This window comes from Perna viridis, chromosome 3 (genome assembly GCF_037379345.1).
Source record: "Perna viridis isolate PV_CMFRI_1.1 ecotype Kerala chromosome 3, ASM3737934v1, whole genome shotgun sequence".
Classification (NCBI taxonomy): Eukaryota; Metazoa; Mollusca; class Bivalvia; order Mytilida; family Mytilidae; genus Perna; species Perna viridis.
In genome coordinates this window covers 55,207,996-55,222,089 of record NC_142447.1, presented here as the reverse complement: position 1 = coordinate 55,222,089, position 14,094 = coordinate 55,207,996, and the positions used below count along the sequence as shown (strand labels likewise).

General features: G+C 34.3%; 1 protein-coding gene across 3 annotated transcripts in view; it reads right to left on the bottom strand.

Annotated features, from left to right (window-relative positions):
• The window catches only part of LOC148622968 (transient receptor potential cation channel subfamily M member 3-like), a 97,201-nt gene extending 84,864 nt beyond the window's left edge, over window positions 1–12,337 (bottom strand). For 2 of the 3 annotated variants that reach the window (XM_088573356.1, XM_088573358.1), the window contains exon 1: window positions 12,161–12,337. The gene's annotated coding sequence lies outside the window, so the exon portion shown is untranslated. Of the gene's footprint in view, window positions 1–503; window positions 523–12,160 lie in introns of those variants that run through there. The other variant, XM_088573357.1, reaches the window with a different exon arrangement.
• Between the last annotated feature and the right edge of the window lie 1,757 nt (window positions 12,338–14,094).

Sequence of the window (14,094 nt, the reverse complement as noted above, 5' to 3'; positions counted from 1 at the left end):
CCAAATGAAAAACTACGACTCATTATCTGGTCTGTAACTAATTCTGAATAAGAATTATTAGTAAAGTCCATGGTTTTGACATGATGAGTCACCTCCTGTCTGATTTTTATACAAACTGCTACTTAACAGGTTTTATTTAAAAATCAGAATGAAATGTGGACTTGATCTGTAACTCATCAAGGTAGACTCACATACACAAAAATCAATGTAAACTTGATCTGTAACTCATCAAGGTAGACGCACATACACAAAATTCAATGTAAACTTGATCTGTAACTCATCAAGGTAGACTCACATACTAAAAATCAATGTAAACTTGATCTGTAACTCATCAAAGTAAACTCACATACCATAAATCAATGTAAACTTGATCTGTAACTCATCAAGGTAAACTCACATACCATAAATCAATGTAAACTTGATCTGTAACTCATCAAGGTAGACTCACATACCAAAGATCAATGTAAACCTGATCTGTAACTCATCAAGGTAGACTCACATACCAAAAATCAATGTAAACCTGATCTGTAACTCATCAAGGTAGACTCACATACCAAAAATCAATGTAAACTTGATCTGTAACTCATCAAGGTAGACTCATATACCATAAATCAGCTCAATATCTGTAAGCGGATAGAAATAAAGTGTAGAAAACATAAATATTGGTAATATCAAGGGACAAAACACAAACCAAAATCAGTGAAGTGAAACGAAACCAAAACTTAACCTAAAATTCATCAGGGTAGACTCACAAACCAAAAATCAGCTCAATATCTGCAATCGTTTAGAGAAAAAGTGTGGAAAATTTAAATTACAGTAAATTTTTCAAAGTTCAAGGGCCAAAATTCAGACAAAATTCAGCGAAGTGAAACAAAATGTAAACCTGATCTGAAACTCATCTAGGCAGAGTCACATAACAAAAATCAGCTCAATATCTGCAAGCATTTACAAAAAAGTGCAAAAAACCTAAATTTCAGTAGATTTTTCAAAGTTCAAGAGTCATAATTTGGACAAAAATGAGTGAAGCTGAACGAAACATAAACTCATCAGGGTAGACTCACATACCAATAATCAGCTCAAAATCTGCAAGTGTTTAAAAGAAAAGTGCAGAAATTTTTTTTTCGAACAGACAGAGTGTAAATCTAAAGCCCCTTCAGCTAAATTTGGTAGGGGACTTAATATAAGAACACACTCCTAAAGAATATAATTATTATTCTGAATACTCAAAGGGAATGTTGGTTTATATTCCTTGTTACCGTTTTATTTACCCTTCACCTACCACAAAGTCAATAGAGAAAGCTGACAGGAAAAATGAGCCCATGCTGACAAAGAAAATTAGCAAATATACCTTTTGAATTTCCTAAATAACATATAACATATGTATATACACTGACACCCTAAATTTACCTTAATACACAATACAACAAATGTTTATAACAAAACTGTACGTCACAAAGTCAAAGGGGAACTGAATCATCTCCATATTATAATAAATCATTTTAAAACACTTCATCATTACATACATACAAAATGTATTTGCAGTACATAGAAAATAATAAATGATATATTTGTGTTTTCCAAGCAAATCAATACAAGTGATATCCTATATAGCTACAGACTTAACAAAGGTGAACCAAGTGTACACTGTATTTGTACAATACAAAAGGTGACATGGAATATCAACCAAGTGTACACTGTACTGACACAATACAAAAGGTGACATGGAATATCAACCAAGTGTACACTGCACTGGTACAATACAAAATATAACATGAAATATCAACCATATGCACACTGTACTGGAACAATACAAAAGGTGACATGGAATATCAACCATGTGTACACTGTACTGGTACAACACAAAATGTGACATGGAATATCAACCATGTGTATACTGTACTGGTACAACACAAAATGTGACATGGAATATCAACCAAGTGTACATTGTATTGGTACAATACAGAGGGTGACATGAAATTTTTATCATTTGGAACTGTTTCTAACCCTGTATTCAAACAGTCAGACACTTAGCTATATACTTTCAAAACTATTGACCAAACTTTATGACAAACGTGATGACTTTTCATTCAGAATTGTCAACTTTCCTTTCATCTGTGGCAACATCCCTTTGGCTCCTGCGTATGGAGAGTTCATATCACAATTCATACGTTATGCCAGAGCTTGCCGAAACTACACAGACTTTTTGTATCGCGCTAGAACTCTAACAAATAGGCTTCTGAACAGGGTTATGTTGCTACAAGATTGAAGTCATCACTACAGAAGTTTTATGGTCGTTATCATGAATTCGTGGATCGTTATGGTGTATCCATCAGCACCATGAAAACTGATTTATTCAATGGGTCATAGTTTTCCTTCCCTCGTTTGTCTACCCCTGACTTGACTTTTTATGGGCAACTTGGCGGGTGTTTCTAGAAAAGCAGAGGACGCTTACCCTACCGGTGCACCTGGTCCATGCTCCCAGTTTTTAGTGGAGTTCCAGTTGCTCATTTACTTTTGTTACTTTGTATGTATGATTTTAGTTACTTTATGTTCTTTGTTGTGTATGTCTGTATTCCATGTCTGGTCTCTGTCCCTGGATTACATTCTTTTGATTATCGCTATAATCTTGGTTCCCTTGATTACTCTTTGATTACCGCTATAACCTTGGTTCCCTTGATTACTCTTTGATTACCGCTATAACCTTGGTTCCCTTGATTACTCTTTGATTACCGCTATAACCTTGGTTCCCTTGATTACTCTTTCAAAAGCATGTAAAATGAAAATACACCAACTGTACACATTCATATTTTAGAAATCAAAAGCATTTAATAAGTAACATCTATGACATCCCTATCAACACTTATTCACCCAGGGACTATTTGAATGATCTACTAAGATATCCTTCCTTTTAACCAGGAAGTAACAAGCTATACAACTTAACATACAATGTACTATTATTTCTTTACATAAAAAATCAATTTAATGTCTTTTAACATCAAATTTTAAGAATGCATTCAAAATAATTTATAAGTGATTTACCGAAAGTTCCCTGTGTAAAAATTTTGATACTTCACACTGAAATAAATTGATTAATTTCACTTGCTGACTTTCTCCTGCTACAACATCACAATCCACTGTTCACTAAATTAAAAATTCACGCTGAAAACAGGGACAAATAATGGAGGAAATCTATATAATAAATAGGATAATCAATTGGTTACCAACAAGTTCTACACAGCTGATAAATCTAGGTGTTCTTTGGCACTCATGATCACATTTTGGTTATTCACGATAACCAATTGATTATCCTATTAATATTCAATAACAAGAAATCTGTAGACGATGCCAACTTGTGATACCCCTACACACCAACTATGGTCAAACAGAATTGTTAACCAAATTGTCGAACAAGACTAGAAATTCTACAACATGGCACACCTACAGATGTAAAAGCTAATGTCAAAATATCCAGTGACTGTGAGCAGTAGTTACAGAGAAAACTGTTATGAAAACAAAAGTAACAGATTTCGACAGACAGACAAAGGTAAAACAATATATTTCTTTTCCCTTGGATTAGAGAAATTACCCGTTAATTATGGCATTGTGACAGAAAATGACTATTCCAGCTTTAGATTGGCTCCTTGATATTTTCATCTTTATGAATGAGGCTGCAAGTCACACAATTTAGTCAAAATTTCTCCAAAACTACTCTTTACCATACAATGTACCCAGCAATAAACTCAACAGAAAGAGCAGCAATCAGGTCTATCAATATTTCTATATTTCTTTAGTCTGAAAATTAAAATTTAAGAAACTTGGCAACTGAAGTATTTTGATTAGATTCTTGCTTCTCTTATATGTTTTAATTTCAGCAAGACTTTCGTTTTACTTTCAGCAAGACTTTTGTTTTAATTTCAGCAAGACTTTTGTTTTACATTCAGCAAGATTTTCGTTTTAATTTCAGCATGACTTTTGTTTTAATTTGAGCATGACTTTAGTTCTAATTTCAGCAAGACTTTCGTTTTAATTTCAGCATGACTTTTGTTTTACTTTCAGCAAGACTTTTGTTTTATATTCATCAAGACTTTTGTTTTAATTTCAGCAAGACTTTTGTTTTAATTTCACAAGACTTTTGTTTTACATTCAGCAAGACTTTTGCTTTAATTTCAGCAAGATTTACTTACAGCAAAAGACTTTCGTTTTACTTTCAGCAAGACTTTTGTTTTAATTTCAGCAAGACTTTTGTTTTACATTCAGTAAGACTTTTGTGTTATTTTCACCAAGATTTGTTTTTCTTTGAGCAAGACTTTCGTTTTAATTTCAGCAAGACTTGTTTTACATTCAGCAAGACTTGTTTTACTTTCAGCAAGACTTGTGTTTTACTTACAGCAGAAGACTTTCGTTTTACTTTCAGCAAGACTTTTGTTTTACTTTTAGCAAGACTTCAGTTTTAATTTCAGCAAGACTTTTGTTTTTATTTCAGCAAGACTTTTGTTTTACTTTCAGCAAGACTTTCGTTTTACATTCAACAAGACTTGTTTTACTTTCGGCAAGACTTGTTTTACTTTCGGCAAGACTTTTGTTTTAATTTCAGCAAGACTTTTGTTTCACTTTCAGCAAGACTTTCGTTTTACTTTCAGCAAGACTTTTGTTTTACTTTCAGCAAGACTTCAGTTTTAATTTCAGCAAGACTTTTGTTTTACTTTCAGCATGACTTTTGTTCTACATTCAGCAAGACTTTTGTATTACATTCAGAAAGACTTTCGTTTTAATTTCAGCAAGACTTTTGTTCTACATTCATCAAGACTTTTGTATTACATTCAGCAAGAATTTAAGCAAGAGTTTAACTTTTAGCAGGACTTATGTTTCACTTTCAACAGGACCTTTATTTTTGGAGGGACGTTTGTTTAACATGGATCATACTTATTACACAGAGCATTCTTTTCTGTTATCTTCCAAAAAAGTTTTCTTTAATGGTGAGGGGCAAAAATTATCTAGTAATGGTATTGTGTGATAAGAGTATGTGAAATTTTCCTTGGTTGACCAGTGACAAAGTCCATGTTCTGCATCAGGAAACTCCAAATGTCATCTAAATGGAAAAAACTAAAATAAAGCTTTGCAAAATGGCATCATGTGATAAATACAGGCTTTCAAGTGACTTTATGTAAAAAATAAGGGCTATTTTAGGGCCAAATTATTAAAAAATAAGGGCTAAATTTAGGATTTTTTAGGACTTTTGACACAAAAATAAGGGATGACATTCTTTCTTTTTCAATTATAATACTAATTATAAAAGAAAAACAAGTTACTTACCACTTGCTAAAGACAACAATATAAAAGCTATTTACCAACCCAGGAGATCATGTTAGTGGCCATCAATAGTTGTATTCAGCAACTGCTAATAACCACCAAAATGTCTTCTGAGGTGTTTATTTGATCATAATACTCATTTTCTGAAAGTATACTAATCTAGATTTCATTAATACAAACAATATAAAGGGAAATTTCTATTTAAAAATTTCTAAATTGAAAAATAAGGAATTTCTCAACAAAAATAGGGCTTTTTTAGGATTCTTCTGCTGTTATTAGGAAAATTAAAGTTGCTTTTGAAAAAATAAGGAAAATTAGGAAAATAAGGACCCACTTGAAAGCCTGTGAATAAAGAATATGAGAAAGTTTCATCAAATTCCATACAGTAGTTATAGTGTTGCCGATAGGAACTGGGGATGGACAGACAGCAATAAAATTCCCTCTTTTCAAGCAGGAGGTGAGTATAAAAAATACTCCAAATGCATTACATTTTTGTTTCAAAAACATTTTCAGATTTATGGCTTCCCATGGGTTTTTGTTAATACTTTGGAATAGGAAAAATAAGAGATGCTAAGATGTTAGTTACCATTAGTCTGACACTAGGATACAGCGACTGACCAACCAACACTTAAATATAGTAATTAGCTTACATTGTATAAAATTCAATTATTGACCAGAAGTTCATAACTATCACACTGGTATGAATGGAAGTTAGGACATGATAATTTGGGTTTCAATTGGTAATTACTGACAAAATGTCAAATACTTATAAACTCCTATCAAAATGTAAAGTCTTTTAAAAATTTTCCTTTTCCAACAAATTTCCTGCATGCCAAGCACAAAGAATTATAAAACCTTTGGAAGCATTGACTTGCAAGATAAATACTTATTAATAACACTACAAAAACTGTTTACACATACCATAATGGTGTCATGACTGAACTATATCATATGGCTGGTATTTCTATCAACATCAAACCTGTTGTTTGTACTAAATACAAGACTGGCATACCAATAGTATACAACAAACTTATATAACAGGATTCTCTCATTATAGTGTATATATATATATGTATTGTACATTTGTTGGCATGTAAGAAACCTTCTTTGAACACAATGAAGTTCATTTTACATCATATCCATTCAAAACTGATTTCCAAAATTCAGTCACACACTTTAAAATCCTTCTGAGATAACCAAAGATCATAAATTCAAGGACATTTGAAACAAAATCCACACACACTTTAAGAGATTGTGTACACAATAAATCATTGTTATAAGTTACCATTCAGTGGAATTGTCATTGATTGGTACAATATTGATATTTCATCAACTAATGACTTGAGTAGACTTTTACCATTACTACAGTCCTGGTGCATTAGTTCTCTATTGTGACATTAAAGACAATGTCATAATCACATGCAAGTCTATCTAGTCATACATCACACAAGCAACATCCCATCTTGGTTTCTTTGATTTCGCTTTCAAACCTATCCTAATTATCTGTAGTAGCAATAATAGACTTTATACATTTCCTAGAACTGGAATCTTTCACCTGGATATATCCTGAATGTTTGTCAAGCAGTGCAATGCAGACAACCATATATTGGGAACTTGAATCAAGATGAATTTCCTCATAAGGTTTCAACATTAGCCAACAGCAATCCAAGGAACCACCTTTTCAACAGCAGCCACAGCTATCCAAGGAACCATCTTTTCAACAGCAGCCACAGCCATTCAAGGACACACCTTTTCAACAGCAGCCACAGCCATCCAAGGAACCACCTTTTCAACAGCAGCCATAGCCATCCAAGGAACCACCTTTTCAACAGCAGCCACAGCCATCCAAGGAGCCACCTTTTCAACAGCAGCCACAGCCATCCAAGGAGCCACCTTTTCAACAATCATCTTTTTTTTTATATTGCTGCTTGGGTGTTAAACCCCAACAATCAAACAATCAAATGAATGAACTTTTAATATTTTGTGCCAATCAAAATTTGATAAGATATCGTGTGCCCATCTTGTTCAACCTAGCAGAAGTTGTACAAGGGAATATGTTCTTGTTATTGGAAAGAATGTATGTACAATTACATTGTAAGCTTAGCCTTTTGATTGATTTATACTCAATGGAATAGTTTCAATTGAAATTGAATTGTAACAAGTCTTTCTATTTATCATTCCTGCAATGTTCCGCTACATGTACAAAGGTCCATAAAAACTGCTCAGATATCGCCCTATGTGTTTTGCTGAAAAGTACAATGTAGAAGCGGGCTATGCAAACTGTTTTTTTTTTTTCAGGAATTACTCGCAGTGAATTAAAAATCTTTAGAATACATGACAGAAAATATAACATATACATGCACTTGAGATGATATTTCATATTAAACCAAATTCTAGTTTTCATGGATTATTTTTAGCATTTTAAAGAACTTCAGGTTTAGAGCCTAACAAAAATTTAACATTTGACAGCCTCATAGGAGAGTTCTGTGTAAATTCTAGTAATTTTAAGTGGTTCATAATATCCAGTTATATGTACAATATTCATGTAAATGATAAGGCTCAAGCTACAACCAAAAATGTGAGTCTATTATTAGGATTATCAGTAATTAGGAAACCCTGGCCTAATGGCTTCAATGTAAAATGTACATGTAGCCAAGAAAAATAAAGACTACAATAGATAAGAGATAAATTTGTGATATAGGCCTTTATGATAGGGACATTAATAATACATATCTAATGTACATATAACTAATTCACTGTTTTTTCTTTATTGATACTTTAATGTCTAAAACCTAAGTAAGTAAAATATTACTGGTTCTTGAAATATTGTAACGGGAGAGCGTGATTTTTCGGCACTGTGTGCTTGTGTTCCCCATGCTCAGTTGAAATCCCGATTTAGAGACATTGCACATCGTTGTTTTTCCAAAAAGGATGGTACACCTGGATATAAATGTGTAGTTCTTGGTGGGGATTCCTCATGCTTTGTGGGAGATGGTTCCAGGTCATCTTCTGGGTGTGCAGAGGAGAATGTGTGTAGGATACTGGAATTTTTTATGGACAACATATTTGTGCATTGGGATGAGTGTGTTTTTCAGCAGACGTTCGGAATATCAATTGGAAAAAATTGTGCTCCTTTACTTGCTGACATATTCCTTCACTCTTATGAGGCTGACTTTATAGCTGATTTGATCCGCAAGAAAGAGTATCGTTTGGCTAGATCCTTTAATCTCAGTTTCCGCTATAAAGATGATGTATTATCTTTAAACAATCCTAATTTCCGGGATTTGATACATCACATCTACCCCAAAGAACTTGAGATACAGGATACAACAGACACTGTAGGGTCAACCTCATATCTTGACCTACACTTAGAAATTGATTGTAAAGGAAAAATATTAACCAGGCTTTACAACATGATGGCTTTTCATTCATAGTTGTCAACTTTCCTTTCATCTGTGGCAGCGTCCCTTCGGCACCTGCGTATGGGGTGTTCATGTCACAACTCATTAGTTATACCAGAGCTTGCCGAAACTAAGCAGACTTTTTGTATCGCGCTAGAAGTCTAACAAATAGGCTTCTGGAGCGGGATTATGTTGCTGCAGGATTGAAGTCATCGCTACAGAGGTTTTGTACACATCATCATGAACTTGTGGGTCGTTGTGGTGTATCCATCTGCGCCGTGGGACCTGATTTGTTCAACGGGTCATGGTTTTCCTTTCCTTGTTTGTCTGCTCCGGATATGATTTTTTATGAGCGGCTCAGTGGGTGTTTCTAGAAAAGCAGAGGACACTTACCCTATCGGTGCACCTGGTCCATGCTCCCAGTTTTTAGTGGAGTCCAAGTTGCTCATTTGCTTTGGTTACTTTGTATGTATAGTTTTGGTTACTTTATGTTCTTTGTTGTGCGTGTGTCTGTTTTCCATGTCTGGTCTTTGTCCCTGGATTGCATTCTTTTGATTACCACTATAACCTTGGTTCCCTTGATTACTATACCACACAAATTATACCCTGCCACCAAGGATCAAACCCTAACACGCTTAGTGACAAGTCAGCGACAAACCGGTTCATCTGAAGAATTAATCCTTTTGCCAAGTCAATTAACTGGCTATCTAAATCTCACTACCTACTACAACACAGGTAGGCCTTCCTGCCACAAAATCAGTTACAACCCCTTAATTGTTGCTGGGATTTTACATGTAAGACCCTGCATACAAAAATACATGTAGTTATCACAGGGATATTAATGGGTAGGAACAAGTTACTAGGATAACACTGAAACTGGTCTTACTTCTTGTCCTGACATCCATAGCTTTATACATGTAGGATTAGCTTGTTTTTAAAGTTCTTGGTTTCACTGCTGACAGAAGCATATACACTTACAGTGCTAATTAAATATAGTACTAAAAGCATGTTGTATTATTTAGTAATACACCTGGTACACAATATCATACATGCATTTGAGATACATTGTACATGTAACAGAATAAATGTATATGTTCGTTTAAAACTCCTTATACACAGTATATTGATCTAACATTCCTCTGTCGATAATATGAAGTTCATTTTTGTACATTTAAGGCAGGAACACACCTTTATCATTCTCTTATTTTTTGACTTGTAAAAATACAACACAAATAAAAGCTCAAACAAAAAATACTGAAGTGGTGACTCAGTCCATGGAGTTTGTTAAGGCTGATTATGTATATCACCAACAAGAAATTAGTTGAGCATATAATAAAACTGATACCAAAAACATTTTAGAAATTCAGTCATTAAGGAAATGTTTTCATTCCAAGTAGTCTAATATAGTACGTCATATACAATGTACACTATGTATGATATAAAACTCGTGACCTTTGTAAGGCCGAATAAAATTATACCTCTGTATCCTGCTACATGCCAGCAAAAAAAATTAGGTAGGTAGGTAAGCAATTGACACAATTCAATGGTGAAATTTGTGTAAGGGGTACATATGAGATTTAGGTACACTGGTTTTAACAATAGACAACTAACATTTCATAACAAATTTATTTTAGCAATCAATCATAAATCGATTCTGACATTTCAAGTTCATTGAAACAACTGATCTAAATGGTCTAGCGACCACTGGTTTCTTTCCTTTAAGTTGACATTTTTTCATCAAAAGCCTCTCGGTGCCCACATGCTGACATGTTATGTTGTTTGCGGTCAACATGTGGGCAGCCATTTTTTTCGAGAATAATCTGAAAACTGGAAACAGGAAGTAGTCACGTAGGAAAAAAAGACGGACCATTCGGCTTTTTCATTTTTTTTTTTATTTTTCTTAATTTTGACACAGTCAGTCAGGTAACAGGAAACAGAGGTATAATTTATTTGGCCTAAGCTAGAACAGTTTTTCTACCACATAGACACATTTCAAGAACTCTAAAATGGTTCAAGAGTGGTGTGTGGGATAAGGGAGTCATACCATTTATCACATTCCAGCTGAAAATATCCCATATAAGTCAGAATTTTTTACAAAGTACAGTATATCAAATAGTAGCTGTTTGAAATTCGGAAAATCATAAAGAATAGCCCATTATCAAAATTTAAATTCTTTTCACTGCAAACAAAATATTTATACATCTAAAAGCAACTTAAGAGATATAATAGTTTTAGTAAACTGTGACTCCACCACAAAAAGTGGAGAAATTAAAAATTGTGTTGACAGTAGTGTATGCATGCAGATGTAAAAAAAATTACTGAAAAAAATTAATTAAAGGAAAAAATAGTAGTATTTATTTCCCTGTATTAGGTTGACCAATAGTGTACACTATTCAGATGAAAGGAAGTAGAACTTTGGAAGGACAGATTGGTGTACTGAATCTCAGATTCTTAAAGGATTAAGGTTTTTAAACAAAAAATTATTTTATTTTTTTATCCCTTAAAATGCATAGTTTATGAAATTTTAAATAGACTGCATATTACAAATGAGTGTGGAACCCAAAAAAATGCAAAACTTTCAGTACCTTCAAACTTTTGATGGTGGTTGAAAAAAAAAAGATGGTCAACCTATATTGCCATGGTGATTTTTCCATCTCTGAATGAAAGTACTACAACAAACAATGGTTTTTAAGCCCTAGTTTTAATTAGAAATTACTGAAAAACTTGAAAAGGTTAGTATTGTCGGCTATAGGAAAATAAATACTACGTATATCTTCAGCACCTCCTGCCAAGAAAGCAAAGTACTGTTCCAAATTCAATGCTGATTGGAAGTCAAAGTTAAAGTGGTACCAAGCCAGTAATGACTATTTGAAATGAAATCATTCTGATGAATATTTATGCAATAGTAGCAATTGGACATAGTGACAATTTTTAAATGAAAATTATTTAATTAATTATAGTAGATATATCCAAGGAGCTATATATAAATCCTTGATATACTGAATTGTCAATAATAAATAAAATCATTAAAATGTCCAAGTGCTACTCCATCAGAAAGGTCTTTCCAACTATACAAATAGAGTATTCAGCATTCTTTTCTCATGGAAACAGACTTAAAACAAGGTCTACCATAAGTTTCATGCATATTCGACTTGTTACACCACGAAAAAAGAAAGCCGATAAAAAACCTCCAGTTTTCAAACCAAATCTCCAGCTGAAAAATGACAAATCTCCAGTTTTGTCTTTGAAGGAATGACTTCATCACATGTATGCATGCATGTGAAAATAATTAATTTGATCTGGTAGGCTCATTCAAATGTTCCCATAATGAAACATTCAGCAAGTTGCTGCATTTTGCTTTTTGGCTTAATCATTCAAATTTTGACAACACAATGAATGAATGAAAATTATGTTCAATAATTATGAACTTAGTTCATGTAATTACTTACCAGATACAACTGCAGTGGGAGACAGTTTAGTACAGAAGCTATACACCCTTGAACAAAACAAATTAGATTTCTCCATGGAATATAAGATACAGCGCAAAATGATGTTTCAGGCAGCAGAAGAAACGATACACGTTTTAAAAAAGGTGAAGGTTTGTTTCAACTGGTACCGAAGACGAAGAACCAGTATATCAGTATAAAATAAACCAAATACCGAACAAGCTGAAAATAATTCCGTATACTGCCTCGCATTACCATTTTGTAATCAAAGTACTCCTGTACTTAATCAATTTTAATCGATTGTTTGATTTTTTACGCCTAAAAGCCGTCAAATTGCAAAATTATGAATAGGAGTAAAAGAAAGAACCAGTTTCGACTTCAAACGTATCTAAACATAAGTTTCTTGTTATAAATTGTTAACTCTTTGATTTGAATTCACCATTCTGATTACGAATACAAACTAGAAAAAATACAAATAAAACGTAAAAAAAAATATAAAGAATATAAGCCCAAATTTCCAGCTACACGGACTTCGTCAGGGGCAAAAAGTATTGAAAAGAAGACTTACAACAATCGACCCACACCAAGGAGACGGTGTCCTCCAAAACCGATCTTGATCATTGTGAAAGAATAATCAAGGGAACCAAAGTTATAGCGGTAATCAAAAGAATGCAATCCAGGGAAATGACCAGACATGGAAAACAGACACACACAAGAAAGAACATAAGGTAACTAAAATCATACATACAAAGTAACAAAAGCAAATGAGCAACTCGGACTCCACTAAAAACTGGGAGCATGGACCATGTGCACCGGTAGGGTAAGCGTCTTCTGCTTTTCTAGAAACACCCGCCGAGTTGCTTATAAAAAGTTAAGTCCGGGGCAGACAAACGAGGAAAGGAAAACTATGACCCGTTGAATAAATCAGTTTTCATGCGAAGCCTTGTCAAGTTCAAGATGAAAGAAATATAATTGAAAGTGTAGCTGATGGAAAGCAATTGAAAATCGTGTTATGGTGACTAAATAAGGTTTTGACATTCATTCCAAAGGAATGGGTGATCCCAAGAGAGCTGATGATCCATTGTTCTAGCCGTAACTGTTGTTGTTTTTCGCCTGAACATGTTTCCAAAAGTACAGTTACTCAAGCTCCACACATCGCCAGACGTTCGTTTCCTAGATCTTACTAACCGCTGCAGTTAATCTGGTTCCCTGGTCAATATCATAAGCGACCCTAGGATCGCTAAAATATATTTGAGAGAAACTTGTGGAACGAAAATATTACCCGGGCTGCATGCCAGGTTACCACTGCAGTCAGGCCTGTCGAAATTCTCTGCAGTTATTGAAATCATACGTCGTTTGGCAATTGGATAACGTCGCGTAAAATGATTCACTTTTTCCAAACTTTGCAAGACTCTTGCATTTTCTGAGAGAGCTGGTGGAAGTGTCTAGAGTGAATTTTGAACGTCAGACGCTGTTTCAGAGCTTGACAGTTACTTTCATGATGTCAATGCTGTGGTTTGCCTCCCACAAATGTTCACCTGACCTTGATACCTGACCTCTCCCATAAAACCACTTTCATTAGAATGGTTGCAAAACAATACAAGTTAACATATATGAGGCACTTCACACGATGATGACTGGGGTTTTTTAACGACCTTGAATACCTATACAGGCCTCTCACGGTCTATCTTAGTGGTAAGTATAGAACCAACTGGCGTTGGTAGCGGAGCCCTGCCTTCGGGATTCCTGACTCGGTCAGAGTATGTCCTACTAGCGGCTTGGCTGCTGTGTAGACGCTTTGGCCTACTCTCAGACCCCACGTGGGTCTGGGTGCATTTCCCCCTCTAACTGTCTCAGAAGTACGCCTACCGAAGAGTGGTACTTTACACTAACTGGGGGGGTTTTTTAACGTCCTTGACTGTCGGGTCTCGCACGGA